The 22,599-nt window shown below is 44.3% G+C and overlaps 1 protein-coding gene across 2 annotated transcripts in view; it reads right to left on the reverse strand.

Moving 5' to 3' along the window:
* Positions 1-22,599, reverse strand: part of CCDC148 (coiled-coil domain containing 148) — a 309,952-nt gene that overhangs the window by 167,713 nt on the left and 119,640 nt on the right. The window lies entirely within an intron of this gene.

Consider the following 22,599-nt stretch of genomic DNA (forward strand, 5'->3'; position numbering starts at 1 on the left):
TTAATAATTACATTTATTTTCAAACTGAAAGTCAGTTGAACAATACAACTGTCAAAGCTATAATGCTGATTTTGAGATGTTAATAGTTTGTTATTTTTATTTGACATTTACATGTTTTATTTTTCATGATAAAGCGTTTGTAAACCCTAAATTTTAACCCCTCTTATTTGCTTACTTTTGGTCTGTTATATATTCTATTGATAGGGGCAAAAAAAAATACCTGCTGCTCTCGGAAATTTAGAGCTGCCCTGTGTCCAGTGCTCACTTTCTGTGTTATCTCAATGAGTCTTTTTAGCCCTCCTAGTTCTTATTTTTGGACATGTGAATTAGTGCTTATGCTTTGGAGATGAAAACAGTGGGGGAAGTTGAAAAGTAGAGATGAGCGAAGTATTCAAAAATTCGATTCGGCTGATTCGGCGAATTCGAGGAATAAATTTGATTCGAGGCGAATATATTCGCTGCGAATTTAACTTTAAAAAGGGTGTTTCTAGGCTTCAGAGAGCCTTTATATTAGTGCAGAACACTGTACCTTTAATTTAAATGCCCTTGGAGTCTGCTGGGGAAGAGAAATAATACTGTCAGTCAGTATGACATGCAGATGAGTGCCGTCGATCTTAGAATCACCGCACACTTCACTCATTTGGGCAGTCATGGGGCCAAAACCAGAGTGTGGAGCCACAGTGTGGCGGTGGAGGCAGCAGCAATGGGAGGCCATACAGCACCCTATGACAAAATGGAACCCACCAGCAGTGTGAGGAGACCTGAAAGTGGCACATGGCAGAGTGTGGCGATGGAGACAGCAGCAATGGGAGGCCGTACAGGGACCCATGAGACACTCTGGACCTGGCAGCAGCATGAGGAGGCGGTACAGGGGCCCATGACAGATTACGGGCCTGGCAGCAGCATGAGGAGTCGGTACGGGGGCCCATGGCAGATTACGGGCCTGGCAGCAGCAATGGGAGGCCAGTAATCTGCCAGCACCCTATGACAAAATGGAACCCACCAGCAGTGTGAGGAGACCTGAAAGTGGCACATGGCAGAGTGTGGCGATGGAGACAGCAGCAATGGGAGGCTGTACAGGGACCCATGAGACACTCTGGACCTGGCAGCAGCATGAGGAGTCGGTACGGGGGCCCATGGCAGATTACGGGCCTGGCAGCAGCAATGGGAGGCCATACAGCACCCTATGACAAAATGGAACACACCAGCAGTGTGAGGAGACCTGAAAGTGGCACATGGCAGAGTGTGGCGATGGAGACAGCAGCAATGGGAGGCCGTACAGGGACCCATGACAGATTACGGGCCTGGCAGCAGCATGAGGAGGCGGTACAGGGGCCCATGACAGATTACGGGCCTGGCAGCAGCAATGGGAGGCCCGTAATCTGCCAGCACCCTATGACAAAATGGAACCCACCAGCAGTGTGAGGAGACCTGAAAGTGGCACATGGCAGAGTGTGGCGATGGAGACAGCAGCAATGGGAGGCCGTACAGGGACCCATGACAGATTACGGGCCTGGCAGCAGCATGAGGAGGCGGTACAGGGGCCCATGACAGATTACGGGCCTGGCAGCAGCAATGGGAGGCCCGTAATCTGCCAGCACCCTATGACAAAATGGAACCCACCAGCAGTGTGAGGAGACCTGAAAGTGGCACATGGCAGAGTGTGGCGATGGAGACAGCAGCAATGGGAGGCCGTACAGGGACCCATGACAGATTACGGGCCTGGCAGCAGCATGAGGAGGCGGTACAGGGGCCCATGACAGATTACGGGCCTGGCAGCAGCAATGGGAGGCCCGTAATCTGCCAGCACCCTATGACAAAATGGAACCCACCAGCAGTGTGAGGAGACCTGAAAGTGGCACATGGCAGAGTGTGGCGAAGGAGACATGGGCCCCCTGGCCACGCTTGACTTTCTGGCCACATAGTCGACATACGGCTACGTTTACTTCCTCGGGCGGCTTGACGAAAAATTGCCACACCGCCGAGTAGGAAACTTTGCCCCCGCTACTCCTCACTGGCTGACTGCTACTTCCTCCGTGCACACCGGCACCACTACTGGCCGTGGTGGTAGGCTGCAGTGGAGCTGGTGCTCTACTCTGTGGCCGTTTGCCTCCACTGACACTGCTGCGACCCTGCTGCCTCCTGGGCAACCCACCGACTGTTTTGCTCGCTGCCAAGCTGGCACCCTCTTCTCCTGATGATGCGGAAGCAATAGCCTGATGACGACGAGGCTGCCAAGTGCGATCAGCCTCATCATCATCAATTAGGGTCTCCGCCTCACTACTAGCCCCCTCGGCTGCGTGTGGGTCAGGAGACAGACCGGTCTCTAGACCGGCTACCGAGCCACTCTCCTCGCCAGTACTTCTTCGCCTGGCTGCTGAAGAGGCAGATGTCTCCCCCCGTTCCTGACCGCCCTCTGTTAGCTCTTCCTCACTGTACAGTGGGGCTGAGCCCACAGCATGCGATACTTCGCTTGGTGAGGGAACACCAAAGGACAGGGGCAGGTAAAGGACACGTGATTTCAGTGGGCTTGCTCCCGGGCCATGCCAACTAACGGTTGTGTCTGACGTACCCACCGACCGTTGGCTGTAGGTGTCAGAGGTGACCTGGGAAGAGGAAGACGACCGAGCCAACCAATCGATGACGGCAGGGTTGTCGGTGGAGACACGACCGCTGGATGACACCGGGAGCACTGGCCTCTGGCTGCGACTAGTGCTGCCTCGACCCCTTCCTCTGCTGCCACGTCTGCTCGCTCCTGAAACATTGCCTCCTCTGCCACTCCTCTGCGTGTTGTCTGACATACTCTTTAATTCAACGATTCTGTGTCCCTGAGTAACGATTCTGTGTCCCTGAGTAACAATTCTGTGTCCCTGAGTAACAATTCTGTGTCCCTGAGTAACAATTCTGTGTCCCTCAGTAACAATTCTGTGTCCCTCAGTAACAATTCTGTGTCCCTCAGTAACAATTCTGTGTCTGTCCCTCAGTAACAATTCTGTGTCCCTCAGTAACAATTCTGTGTCCCTCAGTAACAATTCTGTGTCCCTGAGTAACAATTCTGTGTCTGTCCCTCAGTAACAATTCTGTGTCCCTCAGTAACAATTCTGTGTCTGTCCCTGAGTAACAATTCTGTGTCCCTCAGTAACAATTCTGTGTCCCTCAGTAACAATTCTGTGTCCCTCAGTAACAATTCTGTGTCTGTCCCTGAGTAACAGTTCTGTGTCCCTGAGTAACAATTCTGTGTCCCTCAGTAACAATTCTGTGTCCCTCAGTAACAATTCTGTGTCCCTCAGTAACAATTCTGTGTCTGTCCCTGAGTAACAATTCTGTGTCCCTGAGTAACAGTTCTGTGTCCCTGAGTAACAATTCTGTGTCCCTGAGTAACAATTCTGTGTCCCTGAGTAACAATTCTGTGTCCCTCAGTAACAATTCTGTGTCCCTCAGTAACAATTCTGTGTCTGTCCCTGAGTAACAATTCTGTGTCCCTCAGTAACAATTCTGTGTCCCTGAGTAACAATTCTGTGTCTGTCCCTGAGTAACAGTTCTGTGTCCCTGAGTAACAGTTCTGTGTCCCTGAGTAACAGTTCTGTGTCCCTGAGTAACAATTCTGTGTCCCTGAGTAACAATTCTGTGTCCCTGAGTAACAATTCTGTGTCCCTCAGTAACAATTCTGTGTCCCTCAGTAACAATTCTGTGTCTGTCCCTGAGTAACAATTCTGTGTCCCTCAGTAACAATTCTGTGTCCCTGAGTAACAATTCTGTGTCTGTCCCTGAGTAACAGTTCTGTGTCCCTGAGTAACAGTTCTGTGTCCCTGAGTAACAGTTCTGTGTCCCTGAGTAACAGTTCTGTGTCCCTGAGTAACAATTCTGTGTCCCTCAGTAACAATTCTGTGTCCCTCAGTAACAATTCTGTGTCCCTCAGTAACAATTCTGTGTCTGTCCCTGAGTAACAATTCTGTGTCCCTCAGTAACAATTCTGTGTCCCTCAGTAACAATTCTGTGTCCCTCAGTAACAATTCTGTGTCTGTCCCTGAGTAACAATTCTGTGTCCCTCAGTAACAATTCTGTGTCCCTCAGTAACAATTCTGTGTCCCTCAGTAACAATTCTGTGTCTGTCCCTGAGTAACAATTCTGTGTCCCTGAGTAACAGTTCTGTGTCCCTGAGTAACAGTTCTGTGTCCCTAAGTAACGATTCTGTGGCCCTAAAGTCTCTTTGGCCCTAACTCTGTCCCTAATACAGAGAGGTCTGTCTCTCTTGAATGACCGGAGGCTAATGGAGAATTGTAAGATGGCCGCAATTTATAGCTCGACCATTACACAGTGCTGGCTGGCTGCTGATTGGCTAATGCGATCACATGTCATGAATGAATGCATTATGGGTCAGCGCGCCTTGTCTGCGCGCCTTCCCAGAGATCCCCGCTCCGTCGCCACACATGTCGCCGCCATTTTTGGAAAATTTCGATTCGCGCATCCGAAGTCTGCTAATTTTCGGATTCGGCGCGAATCGAATATTTCCCAATATTCGAAACGAATTCCACTTCGCCAAGTTCGATTCGCTCATCTCTATTGAAAAGCTTAGCAAAACAAAACTTGGCAGGGCTGACACCACTCAGTGCTGCAAATCCCAAAAGAGGTCTTAGTAGCTAAGTGTATTTGTTGCAGATCAACAGATATTTCCTGTATTTGCAGCATCTTTAAAGAGATAAAACAAATGGAAATGAGTATGTATTGCAGAAATATACTGCATATGTCTTTTCCTAATTTGTCTTTATATATGATTTAAATGGTTTGTAAAGGGTGTTCGTAAATACATAACCAATTTTTCCAAACAAGGATTTGCTAATGTATCCTGGAATGTATCTGATAATTGCTGAGGAGCTTTGTTTGTTGATGCTGTATAATACATTTGCAGTGTGGACAGGGTTAAACTGAATATTCATCAATGCAGAAGTACAGCAGCCATCTTTAAAATGTTTGTAAAGGCTCACTTTTTCTTAAAAAATAACAAACATGTTATATTTACCTGCTCTGTGCAATTGCCGCTTAGCTCATTTTCTGGGGTCCCTGTCAACTCTCCTCCTTTTCTATGAGTACCCCCTCAACAAACTGTGTACTGAGGGGGCACTTTTGCTTGTGCACTTCTGAGATGGACTGTGTGCACTGGTAGGCACACACAGCGCAGCCCTGCCCCAGCTCCCTCCTCACTGGGCTTGATTGACTGCAGCAGGAGCCAATGAGAGAGCAGCACTGCTGCAGAAGGGCACAGCGATGGATCGAGATAGGGACAGGCAAGAAATGCATTAAGGTAAAAAAAAATATCTTAGAACCACTTTAACCACTTGCCTACCCGGCACTTATACCCCCTTCCTGCCCAGGCCAATTTTCAGCTGTCAGAGATGTAGCACTTTGAATGACAAGTGCGCGGTCATGCAACACTGTACCCATATGAAATTTTTATTATTTTTTTCACACAAATAGAGCTTTCTTTTGGTGGTATTTAATCGCCACTGGGTGTTTTATTTTTTTGCGCTATAAACAAAAAAAAGAGAAAAAATTTAATTAAAAAAAAAGTTTTCTATTATAAAATTTTACAAACAAGTCAGTTTTCTCCTTCACTGATTTGCGCTGATCAGGCTGCACTGATAGGCAGCACTGATAGGCGGCACTGATTAGGTGGCACGGATAGGCAACACTGATGAGCTGGCACTGATGCAGCTGCACTGATGATGCTGCACTGATGTGCAACAATGATGGGCACTGATGGGTGGCACTGACTGACGGCACTGCTGGGCACTGATAGGTGGCACTGCTGAGCAGCACTGATAGGTGGCATTGAAGGGGGGCACTGCTGGGCACAGGTGGGTGGCACTGCTAGGCACTGATGGGTGCAGGTGGGTGTTACTGCTGGGCACAGGTGGGGTGGCACTGCTAGGCACTCGTGGGCAGCACTGGTGGGTGACACTGCTGGGCACTGATCATCAGTGCCCTGATGATTGGTGCCGATCCGTGCTCTGACAATTGCTGGTTATCAGCAGTACTTTCCTCATACTGTGACAGCGCAAGGAAAGTGCAGCCGATAACTGGCCACCGAATTTACCTGTGATCTGCTTTGTCATTAGACACAGCTGATCACATGGTAAAAGGCTGCTGTGATTGGCTTTTTACCACATCACGTGATCAGCTGTGTCTGTAGGTCACAGCAATCACGGAGATCCCTGGAGGCGCGCGGGAGGGCACGTTCTGGGAGGACGTCATATGATGCCCTCCCAGGACTGGACAACCGTGCTGTAGCCATCATTTGGCTATAGCATGGTTGGCAAGTGGTTAAGGAAACCACTTTGCAAAGTTCGTCCACTGAGTGTCTCTTGTGCAGGGAGAAGCCAACTTGGCTGGGTCTGGATCACTCCTAGAGGAGGGTAATTGGCTGATGAAGAAAAGCAAGGAAGTTTGTGTCTGCAGGCTGCTGAGAGGGAAGGAGTTGACAGTGATAAAACTAGGAGGTATGAAAAGAAGAGACTGGGCTGCTGGCTGAATGGAACCCTGCCATAGCTGATCACAACCTGTGAGACCTCAGAGAAGCAAAGAGGCTGCTCATCACACAGGGCCTTGAGAACTTTCTCCCAGGAAGGGTGTGAGGTATGATGTGGATTCCAGGTGTGATAAACAGTACTAGAGAGCTCTACCACTTCTTGTAAGGAAGGAAAAGAGGGAGAAATCACGGCAACATATATCTCTGTCCAGGGGCGGACTGACCATTTGGAAACTCGGGCACTGCCCGAGGGCCCGGGGTCAGTAGGGGCCCCCATGAGATGCCCCTGGTACCTTTTTCATAGGCTTTTTTGAGTTTGGGCAAGGACACATGGGCCCCATGATCCCCTATTGCCAAGGGGCCCCATGAGTTGTCAGTCCGCCCCTGTCTCTGTCTGACATGAACTTGACTATAACTGAATCAGAGCACATGTTTGGAGACCCAGAAGAGAACAGCCTGGGTCTGGTAAGAGACTAGCATTGCACAAGTTAACCTGTTGTCTGCTGGAAACTGTTGTGCTGTTTCAAGGGCCCCAGCTTTGCTGGCCAACATTTTTTTTTTTTTTCATCATTCACTGGCCAGTGTGACAAAATGGGGACTGGTATAACAAGTTAGTACTGTCTTTATATACTTTTGCTAGAGAAATGCAGTTCATTTCCGAGAATTACTGTTATTCAGAATACCGCAGGTGTTTACCCATATCTCACAGAGTAATAATATTGTCTTATTGATTGTTTGTGTAGGTATACTTGCTAATTCTCTTTTCTTTTAAGCTTAGCCTAAAAAAATACAGGTGTACCTCGGTTTACGAACGTAATTTTCGGTTTGCATATGAAAATCTATTGAAAATAATGCCTTTGTTTATGGATTTTTAACAAATTTTTTTTCACAATACAAAGTGTATGTCGTTGCCGATTTTTAAATGTAATTGCTGGCTTTTTTTTTCTTCACTATAGCTCACAGAACTAGCTTTCCCCGGTGCTAAAGGATACATTGTTTCTTTTAACTCAGGGAAATAAACTAAAAGGAAACACTTTCTTTTAGCTGTGGGGAAAGTAACAGCTGATTCTCTGAGCTATATATTGAAGAAAAAAAAGACGGTAATTACATTTAAAAACCGGCACTGACCAATAGTGACAGTGACTTTTTAATTCACTGTTTTCTGACCTCCGGAATGGATTAATTGGTTTTCAATGCAATTTTTTGCAATACGAAACATCCCAGAAAACTCATTAAATTTGTAAACTGAGGTACACCTGTACTTTGAAATTCCACAAGGTGTGTCAGTAAGTGCTAGATGAGTGAAGTGTGTAATCTTCAGCTGTGCAGAGAAATCACAAAACAATTCAGCAGGTCCACTGGGAGTAGCAATACATTAACAGTCAACTAATATCTAATTGTGACTATCTAACCAATAAACTAATAAAATGTTCCTTCCCATTTATTGACCTCCTGCGAGTGGGATCAAATGGATATCATGCTTTTAATGATGATGTCAGCAGGGATTATAGTATGGGATTCCCAATCCCTTGTGATGTCATATTGCCCGAATAAAGAAGCATTACAGCTTTGTTATTCGGGCAATGTGTCCCCAGCGACATCACTAACCTGTTCTCAAAATATCAACCAAACCGCTCACTTTGGTTCTCCCAAGGCCGCCTGCTCTCTAGCTCCCTTGTCACCTTCTCCCATTCTCGCCTCCAGGACTTCTCCTGCGCTTCTTCCATCATATGGAACTCCCTACCCCAATATGTCTGACTATCTCCTAATCTATCCACCTTTAGACGATCCCTGAAAACCTCTCTCTTTAAAGAAGCCTATTCTGCTTCTAATACACTGTGTTTTTACTTTCACCATCAGCTGATCCCCCACAGTTATTACCTTTTGTATCACCTGACCCTTCCTCTTAGATTGTAAGCACTAACGAGCAGGGCCCTCTGATTTCTCCTGTACCAAAATTGTATTGTAACCGTAATGTCTGCCCTCATTTTAGAAAGCACTGCACAAACTGTTGGTGCTAAATAAACCCTGCATAATAAAAATAATTGCAGTTTCCTTTTTAGAACTGTGCCTTAGCCCTGTGAGTGAAGCAAATGAACTGCAGTCTTTCCTAAAGAACCAGTACAGCTGGCCATAGACTTATCAAAATTTGGCTGGTTCAGCAGGGACCGGAGGAATTGTGATCAGTGTATGGCCGTCCCTGTTTGAGAGAACTTGATTATCAAATGGACAAGTTGGAAAACGCACTTCCTACTGAGTGACAGCTATAGCTCTGCAATCATTAAAGCTCATGCTCCCTGCTAAATCAAGAGTTCTAGCTCTGATTAAATAAGGTGGTGTGTTGGACTTCTGTAAAAAGACCACAGCTTCCACACAGTGAGTAAGGGAACTTTTCTACAGCATGCTGGCATGGCACAGGCTTTTTACACAATTTCTGGCTGAGTTCTAAAGAAAACAAACTGTAAAGGAAGACTTTGCACACATTTTGCTTTCATGCACCTGGAATGTATTTAGCAGATTTAATCTAAAAGTTTAGATGGGCTTTAAACTATATATTTTTTCCTAAACAGTTTCAAACAAATAAAATATCAATCTGGTTGCTAGGTGTTATAACATTTTGTGCATCATAACTTGTCTTTTTCAGTAAAGCTAGGTTCATATCTGTGTGGGTGGTTCCTGCTGCGGGTCTGCACCTGTTCCTGCAGCCGCAACCACCTGTACAGAAAAAATGCACTGGATGTGTGTGGGTGCCATCAATCCTTATGGCATGCCCCATGCACTGTAAATTGTTCTCGCACTGAAAACCGTACTGTACTTGCAGTTCCCGTGCGGGCTGCAGTTTTTATAATGTTGTAGTAATCTTTTCCTTGCATGTCAGGAGGCATGGCAGCCCATTCAAATGAGGATACTAGCTCTGGTGACCATGATCTGGAGGTTCCAAGCAATTCCCTTAATTTGCAGGGATTTTCTCACATTTCCTGTTTGTCTATGGTACAGGAAGTGAAGGGAAATCTCTGAAATGGGAAACAGATGGCGAAAAAAAATCTGACAGGGATTATAACCCTTCTTTACTCTATCCACAATGAAAAAAAAACATTTTCCCATAGTTCTGCTTTAAGTTGGTCATGAACTGATAATATTTTGGCTGACTCCTGCTGAATAGGCCACAATTTGTTTCACGAGTGGTCCTGTCTGCACCACCGGGCTCAACAAAACTTTGTTTTCTAAATCAAATTCAGTGAAGGAGCTGGACAGAAAATTTTTGGATGAACAGTACCTAGATGCAATGAGATGCAGGCACTGTGCAGGTATTCTGACAGCTGCGGGTAGCTGGTTGTCAGAATACAATATCCGGCACTGCAAATTTGTCCATCCATGAAAGTGAGTGATTTCTCTTATTCAGTGTGCAGGCTGAACAAGAGAAATATTAAATTAAATCTACGGTCACAACATTCACTACTAATTTTATAGCAACAGCATTGTAATAGCAATACAAACAATAAATATTTTTGATAATCCAATATAAGATTACTTGAAAAATCTCCTTTCATGTTGTACGCTCTGCCTGTCTTCTGGACATCTCATTCCAGAAGTTCCTGGATTCCTTGCATGCTTTGCAGCTTCCCATCTGCTATTTACTTTTGATTTTTATTGACTACATGTCCCATGGTACCATGTTGCCAACAACTAGTGATCCCTGTCTTTACTCCAGCTTCTGAAACTCCTCCTCTCAGCACCTTTGTAACTCAGAAGGCAAGCTCTGAAATGTGTGACACAGCAGTACCTACTCACATGGCATAGTGACTACATGTCACAGGATTCAAGGAATAAATCTGTGGGGATCTTCACAAAGTAAGTTTACAAACCTCAAGATTGTTCAGATTAGTAGGATAGAAATAATTGAATTACAACGTAGAAATGAAGATATGATTTTACATTTCACCATAGATACGCTTTAACATAAATAGCCAGCTTTATTCTTTTCTCAATTCTTGCTCTAGCCCTTATTTTTATGTCCAGTGTGGGCTCTGTGAAATGACGCTGTTCCATTTAGTCTGTTGTAATTAATCCGTCAACTCTGGGAATGTCATCAGTAATCCAACCTTATGCTAGGTAAGTAGAGTGCTTAGCACTTTACCTTGCACCAATCCTTTATCTGTCAAATGCAATTAAGCAGCCAAGAAGCAACTCCAACTATTGGCAGAGCTTCTACATTTCAGTCCAATATGTAGAATGTAAAGAGATGATACTGTGATCACCTTACAAGAACAGTATTTAGATTCAAATCACACACTTCCCTGTTATTCCACCCTGTGTATGTTGTATGCAGTACATCACTTTGAACAATTAAAATAGGAATTTTGAAAAAAGGCTGACAGGCAAGGTTTTTTCTTTAACAGAAGAGACCCTAGTGGTCTATGCTGTCATAAATGCTTCTACCTGCCTGTCAGCAATAGTGTACTCTGACTCACGCATGCGCAGTTCAGAGTACATTTAGATTATTGCTCTGTGCTGTGATGAAGTGATTCCCGTGCGCATGCGTGGGAGTGACATCATCATGGCCCGGTCATTCAAGCGGCCAAACAGAGCAAACCAGGAAGGAAGACCAGGCAAAGATGGAAGAGCCTGGGACCAGCTGGATCGCTTACACCGCAACACTGGAGGGCTTCATTTGACAGGTAAGTCTGCCATAACTTATTAAGATACTGGGCCTACTAGCATACTATGGCATAAGTCTCCTGGGGGCCCATTAAAAAAAAATAGTGCCAGCCTCTCCCTCTTATCATTTGTTAGGGCCAGTTCACACTACATGCATTTCAGTTGCTTTTTTTCTGCATCCAAAATGCACAGAAAGTAGGTTATATGGTTGTGAATGTCATCGATCACATCAATGCTTTCAGTACCTGATGCAGAAAAAAAAAAGTATAACAGGCTGAATTTTTCCTGCACAGAACTGTACAGGAACGTGGTAAAATGCATCAAAAATGCACCGGAACGCACAAAAACGCACCAAAAACACACTGCAACACACAAGTCCCTATTTAAAGACAATCTGAAGGCAATTGGTTCCACTAGATTTTAGTTAGGAGTATCAGAGTAAAGGGGGCTGAATATAAATGCACGCCACACTTTTCAGATATTTATTTGTAAAACGTTTTGAAAACCATTTATCATTTTCCTTCCACTTCACAATTATGTGCCACTTTGTTTTTTACGTTTTTGGTTGTAACATGACAACATTTGGAAAATTTCAAGGGGTATAAATAATTTTTCAAGTCACTGTAATTATGATATTGGGTGCTGTTTTTACTCATCACCTTCTGATATGTCATGGCTTTATATCTGAGAAAAAGGGGAGGTACTGACAGGTGAGTTTATCACCTTCTTTTTTTCTAGGTAACTAACATACACACACCTGGCCATTCACAAGATGTAAAAGAAAACATGATTCATCAGACCAGGCCAATTTCTTGTATTGCTGAACGGTCCAGTTTTGATGCTCACATGCCCATTGTAGGCACTTTTGGCTGTGGACGCATCTCAGCATGGGCACCCTAACCAGTCTGTAGCTACAAAGCCCCATACACAACAAACTCTGATGCACTGTGTGTTCTGACAACTTTTATTCGGAACCAGCATTACCTTTTTCATCAATTTGAGTAGCTCTTCTATTGTATCAGACTACACGGTCCAGCCTTCGCTCCCCACACACCTTGGTCACCCATGACCCTGATGTGGGTTTACTGGTTTTGCTTCCTTGGACCACTTTTTGTAGGTCCTGACCACTGCGACTGGAAACATCCCACAAGAGCTGCAGTTTTGGAGATGCTCTGAAGCAGTCTTCTATCCATTACAATCAAAGTCACTGCTTGAGGTGATTGTAGCCGTATTAGTGCATTTGCGACAGAAACAATTGAGTACTGTCCATGATACTTTTTTTATTTGCACTAACATACAATTTTGAGGACAAGCTTTCGGGGTATGTCCCCTTCTTCAAGGTCTAAGCAGTACTATTACGAATCACAAAGTTTAAGCAGAATGTTAGAAGGGATTGAGAAAGAAAAAAAAAAAAAAAGGGCTACAGATAAGATACATCAAAAGCGAGGGGGGGAGGGGGGGATATTACACTCACACAGAGGGGGTCAAGCTTTAGCTAATAGATAGTCATAAAGCTGTCGGATAATGGTTGAGAAATCCCATGTCCAAATTAAGGCCGTTATCTTTTGTGTCAAATAGAATTATCATTCTTAGTTCAAATGTTTTTCTTTCCTGGATGGATTTAAATTTTCCTTTCAGAACTAAAATATTGAGGTCTTCCATATTGTGGCCTGGTTGTGAGAAATGGTGTCCTACAGGTGTGCAGAGGTCATCTTCTTTATGTTCCTTGATGGTATGTCTGTGTAAATTCATCCGTGTTTGCAACTTCTGTCCTGTTTCACCAACAAACGAATCAAAGTCACTCAAATTCTAATCATTACCCATTTTTTCTGCTTTCAACACATCAACTTCAGGGACAACATGTTTACTTACGGACTAATATATCAAACCTACTTTCAGATACCATTGTCGTGAGATAATTCATTTTACTCACTTTACCTGTAAGGTGTCATAATGATATGGCTGATTGGTGTATTGTAATTCCTGTATAATATCAGCACTGAATAAAGCAATACTAAAAATAAAGTACAGTAAACATAGAACCAGCCATGGTAAGCAGGATATAGGGGAAGAGTGGGAGAGAGGGTGTTGGATGGAAAGGAAATCTGATGGAACAAAACTGTGCATTCTATACAATGCCCTCTAGGGTGCATGATTTCACATGGGTGCAGAAAGCCATGTACTGTTAAAACTTTCTGCACCCGGGAGTGACAGATGCATGTGTACAGCTGCCTATCCTAATCAAGGACAAACTGCAGGCGTGCACTGGTAATTGCCCATATGAGACTTTACACATGTACAGAAACGGATTAACAGCCCTGGATGCAAACTGTCTGCATCCAGGAATGCAGATCTGTTCTTGTATTCATGCAAATGCTTGACCTGTCATTGATTTATACAGATGGCTGTATCCAAACACATGTGACTTGCATGCACAGCAATACACTTGTGTTTTACAGTTTATAGCCCTCTGTGCCCTTAGATTTATGCATATGTATGTAATCTGAGCGTCTTCCTATAAAATCCATTTTATCTGTATCCAATCAGACAGGCGCTAGTACTACATATTTATTGGTAGCTTCCAAAAGGAAATTGTGCAATCAGATTGTAACTTGTGTGGCCAGCTTTAAAGCAAAACTCTAGAATAATATACAAATAATGCAGCTCTGTATTTATTATGAGAATTATGATGATGATTTCAGTAGAATTGAATCCAAAACTTTTATTTTTAGTTTTGTATACAGAGGGATTAGAACACCTGTCAAGTTTTACAGCAGTTTGTGTCCGAATTAGGGAGATTAAGACAGACCATGCATTAATTAAAAAAAAAAAGTGATCAGATTCCCCCATCTATACACTTGATGATCTTGGCTATTATTGTAGTATATTGAGTTATTGCATTCTGACAGTGGGGAGACTTCCCCGCCATCAGAACACACTGATCTATGCTGCCAGCTAGAACCGGTTGCACTGATCGATCAAGAAAAACCCGACACCCTGGTTCTACAGAAGTCAATCAGTAGATCAGTTTCTGTATAACCAGCCTTCCCATATATGGATCAAAATGTAGCCAGTCCCTGCTGAACCGGCCAAATTTCAATTCATGTATGGGCAGATTAACCCACACTATTTGTTCTGGTGACAAATATCCCAAAGTGAAAGAAAATCCCACATTTTGAGTTGTCACCAGAACAGGAACAGATAGGATTTCCAATGGGTACACTAGTTCTGGTGTCTTTCGTGGCAACCAGGGATTTTGCAGACTTTGAAGAGACACAGCATTACTGCTGTGGCTAATGCTGCTTTTTTATCTTTAAAGGAAAAGTTAACCTTTGGGAACATATTCCACCCTTTTCTATGGTGGAACATGTAACACGTTGCCGATCCTGCTGCCGCTGCCTGACTCAACAACCCCCCCATGACAGCAGTACGGGAAGCAGTTCTCCAAACTAGCTGTCACACCGCCCACGCGGCCGTGTAATTCATTCACAGTGTTCTGTGAATGAATGGACTACAAGTCCCAACAGCCTTAGTGGCTGTCGACTTGCGCAGTGAGCACGGTGGTAGTTTGCTGAGTCTTCCTGTCTGATCCCTGGACGGGATGTACGAGCAAGCAGATAAACTGACAGGTCTGCAGGAGACGTGCATGGCATCAGCGATCTGCTGATCGCTGGTACAATGCTTTAAAAGCTCCTACAACAAAAAATATAAAATGCACATTTTATGTGCATTTATTATTTTTTGTAGAAAGGTGAACTTATCCTTTTAATTGTTTTGGGGTTTTTTAAATTTTGAATGGAGTTCTGCTTTACGCTTAGTGCTTCACCTCTGCTAAAATACATAAACCTGAATAAACAGAAAGATTGGTGGGTCAGGTATAAAAAAGACTTTTACTTTCTAGTGCTAACTGGTGAGTTTCTCTTATTAAACTGTTCGGAATGAGATAGGCCTCATAAACCCACTGAAAGCAAATAGCCCTATGAGACTAGGCTGTTCAGATGTGGAAAGAGATGTTCAATTTCAAGCCAGCTAGTGAAGTTCAGATCTGCTTAAGGTCTTGATTTTAAATAGTTAGAAAAGAAAGTGAAAAAGCTCTTGAAGTCCCAACATTCCATCAGAACCGACTCTGCACACCTGCTCTGAACCTAGACATTTCTTAACATGGTAAATTATTATTATTATTAGACAGGATTTATATAGCGTCAACAGTTTACACAGCACTTTACAATGTAAGGGCAGACAGTACAATTGCAATACATATCCACTTTTACATAACGCTGTGTTTATCTGACAATCTGTGCGTTGGTGGGCTGCGCTGATCTTTACACATGAGAATTTTGATTTGTTTTGTTGTGCTTTATAAGTAAATCCTAGGCTTTACTGTTTCATTCACATGGATGCAGGTGGGTTGTAGCAACCGTCTTCATGTTGTCTATCATTTATCCAAACTGGAAAATAATTGCTCCCTTCACACCTGACAAAGGTAAACGTGGTACAAATCATCTGCAGCTATGTAACCTTTATATGCAGGCTGTGGGGATACCTGCCAACAAGTCCATCAAGTAAATGAAGCACACAGGGACACTATAGCTACACACTGTACTAAGGTGCTGTTTCAGATATTACTCATAAGTTCTATTTCCTTGGTGTTAACACAAATATTATACTTATCCAAAATTCCATTATTTTAATCTGATTATCTCAAAGCAGCAAAAGACATCAATAGAAAATGAAACACAATGAGCCGGATTTCAATTACGCAGTCCCATAGACCGATCTTGTTCTGTCTTTTCTACAGATTTAACAGATCTTGAAGGTTGACCATTTCACATCTTGTAGAATACATTTTACTAAAGGACACATTCTTTAGTATAATGCTTTGATGCTTGCATAGGAATTAAGTAAAAGACACAAAGAAAACAAAGCCACAGAAAGTTTGCCACTGAGGACAGGGGCCTTTTAAGGCTTTCCCAGAAACATCCTGTCTGCATGATTGTTGGGGTGCTGTAAATGACCCTAAACCCATAGTTGATTCAAAAGAAGGCCAAAAGAAGAAATAAAACTATTATAAAGCAAGGACTAATTTGCTCCAACAAGGAAAACATTTCCTTCGGGATTCCCTAAAGCTGGATGTAATCTGGTTTAACAATCTATGGCAGCCATTCTCAACCAGGATTATGTGGAACCCAAGGGTTCCTCTACAGCAGGGGTACTAAATTAAAATTCAGTCTGATTAGTAAAATTTTCCTCCAACCGAGGTCCGAATCATTGTGTGATGACTCAGATCTGTCACATTACAGGACCCCTCCTTTTGAATCACAATTCTATTCTTGTATCAGATCCTCTGTCCCTCCTGTCCCCTTCACATTACCCCCCACAGCGGTGTCCTCTGTCCCCCCTTCACATTACCCTCCCCACAGCAGTGTCCTCTGTCCCGCCTTCACATTACCCTCCCCACAGCAGTGTCCTCTGTCCCGCCTTCACATTACCCTCCCCACAGCGGTGTCCCCTGTCCTGTCCCCCCCTTTACATTACCCTCCCCACAGCGGTGTCCTCTGCCCCCCCCCTCACATTACCACCCACCACAGCGGTGTCCTCTGTCCTACTTCACATTATCACCCACAGCAGTGCCCTCTGTCCCCTCCCTTCACATTACCCTCCCCACAGCAGTGTCCTCTGTCCCGCCTTCACATTACCCTCCCCACAGCGGTGTCCCCTGTCCTGTCCCCCCCTTCACATTACCCTCCCCACAGCGGTGTCCTCTGTCCCCCCCCTCACATTACCACCCACCACAGCGGTGTCCTCTGTCCTCCTTCACATTATCACCCACAGCAGTGCCCTCTGTCCCCTCCCTTCACATTAGCCCCCCACAGAGGTGTCCTCTGTCCCCCCTTCACATTACCACCCTCCACAGCAGTGTCCTCTGTCCCCCCTTCACATTACCCTCCTCACAGTGGTGTCCTCTGTCCCCCCCTTCGCATTACCATCGTCCAAAGCGATGTCTTCTGTCCTACCTTCACATTATCACCCACAGCGGTGCCCTCTGTCTCCTCACTTCACATTACCCCCCACAACAGTTTCCTCTGTTCCCCCCTTCACATTAAACCTACAGAGCAATGTCCTCTGCCCCCCCTTCACATTACCCCCCCCACACACACACACACAGTTGTGTTCTCTATCCCTTCTTCACGTTACTACCCCCACAGCAGTGTCCTCTGTCCCCCTCTTCACATTACCCCTCCTCCCCACAGTAGTGTCCTCTGTCCCCCTCTTCATGTTACTGCCCCCACTGTGGTGTCCTCTGCCCCCCTTCACATAACCCCATAGTCCCTCATATCTCAGCCCCCACAGTGGTGTCCTCTGGTCCACTGCATCCCCCTCCACATCACTGCCATCACAGCGGTCTCCTCTGTCTCCTTACTCTTCTACTTACATGGGCACACGACAAAGTGGGAGGCTGTACAGTTCTCAAGCTTCTGCTGCTATCTTTCTCAGCACAGCGAACAGCAGGAGGCTATAAAGTCCTGAGTAGCGGGCTGTAGCAGCCTGATTCATTTTTCTTCTTAACAAACTGATGATTGGTGTCCCTGTGTCTGTGTCCTAGCAACCAATCAGCTGCTGGTTAACTAGAAAAGCTGTTTCCTGCAACTCCCGACACCTGCTGTTAGGACAGGGCAGTCTCCTGCTCTGCTCTGCTCTGCTGAGAGTGGCAGCGGCCAAGGCTTGGGTAAAAAGTTGGCTCCTAAACGGTGGGACCACGGTGGTCCGGATAAGACAATAACTCAGTCCAGAGTGATCCGCCATTTATTGATGCCCGCTCTAGAGGTTGCTGTGGCTGATTTATCTTCCATTTTTTGGTGCCGGCATAGTTCTCGGGCCAATGCCACTTAAAAGAGTCAGAGGCACGACACGGCACCAATATTCTGTTTAGTGGTTCATATTGGTGGTATTGTAATCAGCTTAGTAATTACCCACCCTTCTAGGGTCCCTCCAGCTACCCTACAGCTTGAAATCCACTGTCCATACACCCCCCCCCCCCCCCGGGCACCAGACACACCACAAAAGGTAGCCTGCCACCACCCGACAGTTTATCCGCAGAATGGTCTGCTGGGACACCCCACACACAGATCTCCGTCTGGCTGATCTGTTACCTTTTACAATCTGCACGCAATCTGCCCACACACAGTGCAATTGCATACAGATTGGCAATGAGCTTGACCGAGCGTTTAAAGACACTAAAATACAATACAATCTAATCTCTCCAATCTAATCTCTCTGAAGATATGAGCCCATGCTTAAATACACAGAAGTCACTAATTAATTTGAAGATTTAATTTCCCGAAAGTGGGCAGTGCATAAAATATGTACAAAATATAAAGTTACAGAAATACAAAAAATACAAAAAGACACACAAATGACTATTCACTATAAAATAAAAAGGAATAAAAAACAGAGATAAAACTTTTACCAAGATCTATCCTGCGACTGGAGCAAGTCAGAGCGTCAGCAATCCGTCAGTCAAATCAAACTGGCTCCATACGAATCACAAATGTCCCAATGCCCGGGTACTCCTTTTATGGAGATATGGACATAGGCGGGACATTAGTCCTCGGCCAATTGACCATGGGGGGCTGCTCCTGTACCTGCCCACAGGATGTTCTGGATGCTGACCTGCCCAAGTTCAATTGGACTAAGACCGGCTTGAAACACCAAGTCGGGGATTGAATTTCCAACACCAGCGCATCGGCCCGATCGCGACAGTACCAAACACCATTCGGCTGTCGCAATCCAGTGCCACCTAACCATTTCTTGCATTTTCCAGGCCTTCTGCCTAAACCACAAATATGATTTTTAGTGCCGATATAGCCTACAGAATGCCCTAACAGACGGAAGCATGTTTATCTCTCTGCAACTAATATTTTAGCTTTTATGAGTGATGAAACATACCCCTTTTGATGTATGGATATACGCCTTTTAGAGCTTCCAATGTCAGGCAGACTACCTGCCTGGGGCCACTTCCTCCAAACTGGTTTCACCAGAAGGTGACAACTTTATTAACACAAAGGTGTCACATCCCGGAAGCCGGGCTTTTCAGCCTAATTGATGCTGATTGATGACCACTGTCTGAGTACCTCATTTCCCCGATGACAAGACTGAATATACATTCTTAATGACAATGGAATGTCCCTACAGTTACGATTACATATTGCTACTGATCACATCTTATCTACTCAAATCTGTACATTTATGTCACATGCACATTACATCATGTCACATGTGCATCACAGAGAGTTATAACCAATGTCATTTTTTTTTCTCTGTGTCCCATTGGGGAGAATTCAATTCACTTCCTGTCCCACAGCCAAAACAGGAAATAAGAGGAAATGCCTGCAAATTAAGGGAATTCCGTAAGGACCCCCAGATCACCACAGCTAGTGTATCCACTGGAAGATATCCCCTCTCTTACTTTTCTGGGGACAACCTTCTTTTGGATTTTTTTTTATTTCACTCTTAATGATAATGGTAAACAGGACAAATATAGAGAGTGAACGAACACTGTCTCTCTCTCCCTGCCACAAACTCGCACAGGACCCTGTTCGTAATGGCACTCAAAACGCAATGTGTGTGGATTGCATCTGTGTGAACCACACAATAAGAACACATAATATCTAGCCTGTCATGTGAATCTATGAGTTTGAAAATGCATCCAGATTCACATATGTGTGAACCAGGGCGGTTCCATTCACACCTGGGCGTTTTGAGATCTCTGCAGAATCTTTGCAATTCTGCTTGTGATTGCAAAACACAAGTTCAAGTGCCATTATTTTCATTGGCACCTAAAACGTGCTGCGGTTTTGCTGCAATTGTCATGCGGCAAACCGCATTGCATGATGCTTGTTGCCCAAAAGAAGGCTCTGCTCCTTTTTGGGCAACCAGCTTCATGCAATGTGAATTGCCACGCAGTAAATCGCACAACAATCGTGGCAAATTGCATCTCGTTAAGCTTGTCGCCCAAAAGGAGCTCATTGAAAATGACGCTTGAACCTGCGTTTTGCGATTCTTGTGCATTTTGAGACTGCAGGCCGAATCGCAGCGATTTTGGAGCAGACACCAGAGTTGATTTTGTTCAGCAGCCAAGTCTTTCTGTGTGTGAGGGTAACCTGAAGGAATAAAGGTTTTTTTCTCATTGGGGCCGGCGCCTTATTTACTCGCTCAGCAGATGTGCTTCTGCTGAGTGTTAATAGAGCCAGACACTCCCCTTTCCTGAAGAGCACCCAATCTTTGCTTGTCACACTGCAAGGTCTGTCCTCTCCCTGCTAGTTCCGGGGTGCGGGAAGATAGGCAGGCAGGTGAGGAGGAGATAAACAGCGCAATGTTAAAAACATTAAAAGATTAAGTCGCCATAAAGCCCCGTCCATTTTAAAAGCCCCAGACATTCCGAAGGCACCTCAGATTTAAATACAATTTTAGTTAAAATTATTATTTTTGTTATCCAGACAAGAGGATTGTCATGAAGGACAAGTAGATTGGGACCCAGTTTTAGCCCCTCGAACAAGTAATTTTGAAAAAACATTTCCACACCCCTGTGGGAAACTGTTTACTTAATATAATACTAATCCACCTATGTATTAGTATACATCTTTAGTAGTGCCGGCCACTGTACAAAGATTACATTTATGTTTAATGCAGATTTAAATCCAAAATGTCCAATCCCATATAAATCTTAACACATTAATGTGATGTAATCTGCAGTTTTTGTTAAAATAATACTTATGATCTTGACATAAGGGCCTTGTTCAGGCACGTCCTGTTTTGGGGTGACAATTGTCTCCCAATTTTCTTTATCAGCAATCAAGTTCAGAGAAATGGCGTGCAGCTGACACTGGAGCAACTACATGTACCAATGAAGTGGCTTAAAGAGGCTGGTGGAGATCAGAAGCCTTGAAATGAAAGAAAAGATTTTTAAAAAAAGTATTTAATTTATAAAAATTGCAATTTTTATGTGTCATGGTGCCTTACCAAAATGTAACAATCTAGGCATATCATTGCCTTCTGTGTTAGCCACTTTCCAGTGTCTATGCTTACCTTTACCAGTGCTCATGTATACAAGTGCTTCAGCTATACATATAAAAATCCATCTTCTCCCTCTCTTGTAATGTGCCCGGCAAGTCTGTGTGTAGTAACTACAGCAATGTTATTTATCCTGCCACACTTTAATGAACTTCATCTCTCTCACTAGCGTCCATCAATACTGCTATAACAGCACAGACTGTTGTTGTGAGAGAGAATGCCATAAGCTGGACAAAGTTTATGAGCGCCATTTTCCTGTCACTGGACATCTTTCTCTTTACTGCTTCCATATCCTCCCGCAAACGGCCATACGGTGTAATTAGAGTTACTCGGCAGGATTAATTTGCTGTGTGGGGACGTATTTATGTCTAATAAAAACTACTAATCATTTTAAGATGCTTCATCTACTTTTTTTTTTAACTAAACCCTATTTTTAAGAAAAACACAATCAGCCAATAAAACCTTTATATTTATGGATAATCAGAAGGAAGATTTGGTGTTGGGTAATAAAATCTGTGTTCCATGAAGGATACACTGGATCAATACAATAATATTGACTGAATACTGAATGGTGATTTTTCTCCATCAGTTATCTGTCCTAGAATGTTTTTAAAGGGATTTTAAAAGGTGTCCTGCCAGATAGACATGTGCAGAATGGGAAAATTAGCTTAGTTTAGTTTTGGTTTAGATTCATTATTTTACTAATGTCATTTTGTTGATTCCTTTTGGAATTTGTTCGGGTCTGATGGATTTTAAGGGGAAACCCCACGCCATAATTTTTAAAAAAATGGCATAAGGTCCCCCTAAAACCCATACCAGACCCTTTTCCAAGCATGCAGCCTAAAGAAAGGGGGGGGGGGCGCGGGCATCTCCTGAACCATACCATACCACATGCTATCAACATGGGGGAACTTTGGGGCAGCATGGGGACCTCTTCCCCACAACCCTGGCCCAGTGGTTTTGGGGGTCTGAGGGGAGTACTTATCACAATGTGGAAGCCCCCTTTAATAAGGGGGCCCCCAGATCCTAGCCCATCCCATGTGAATGAATATGGGGTAACAGCATCCCTACTCATTCACTCAAAAAAGTCAAAGTCAATAAAAACACAATAGTTTCTGACAAGTCCAAAAACAAATAAACCCCCTGACCCGAACGAGAAAAAAAAAAGGTCACCAGCCGAACTCGACTGTTCCCGTCCAGGGACAGAGCAGAATGACAGGTACATATAGGCGTGGGGTTACCTGGTGACGTAACTAGGTAACCCCCACCCTTATGTTTACCTGTCAGATGGCTGTATCCTTGGATGGGAACAGCTGTGTTTGGCAGGAGCCGTTTTTTTTTTT

Source organism: Staurois parvus, unplaced genomic scaffold (genome assembly GCF_062004578.1).
Source record: "Staurois parvus isolate SC_StPar_1 unplaced genomic scaffold, SC_StPar_1.0 ptg000031l, whole genome shotgun sequence".
NCBI classification, from domain to species: domain Eukaryota; kingdom Metazoa; phylum Chordata; class Amphibia; order Anura; family Ranidae; genus Staurois; species Staurois parvus.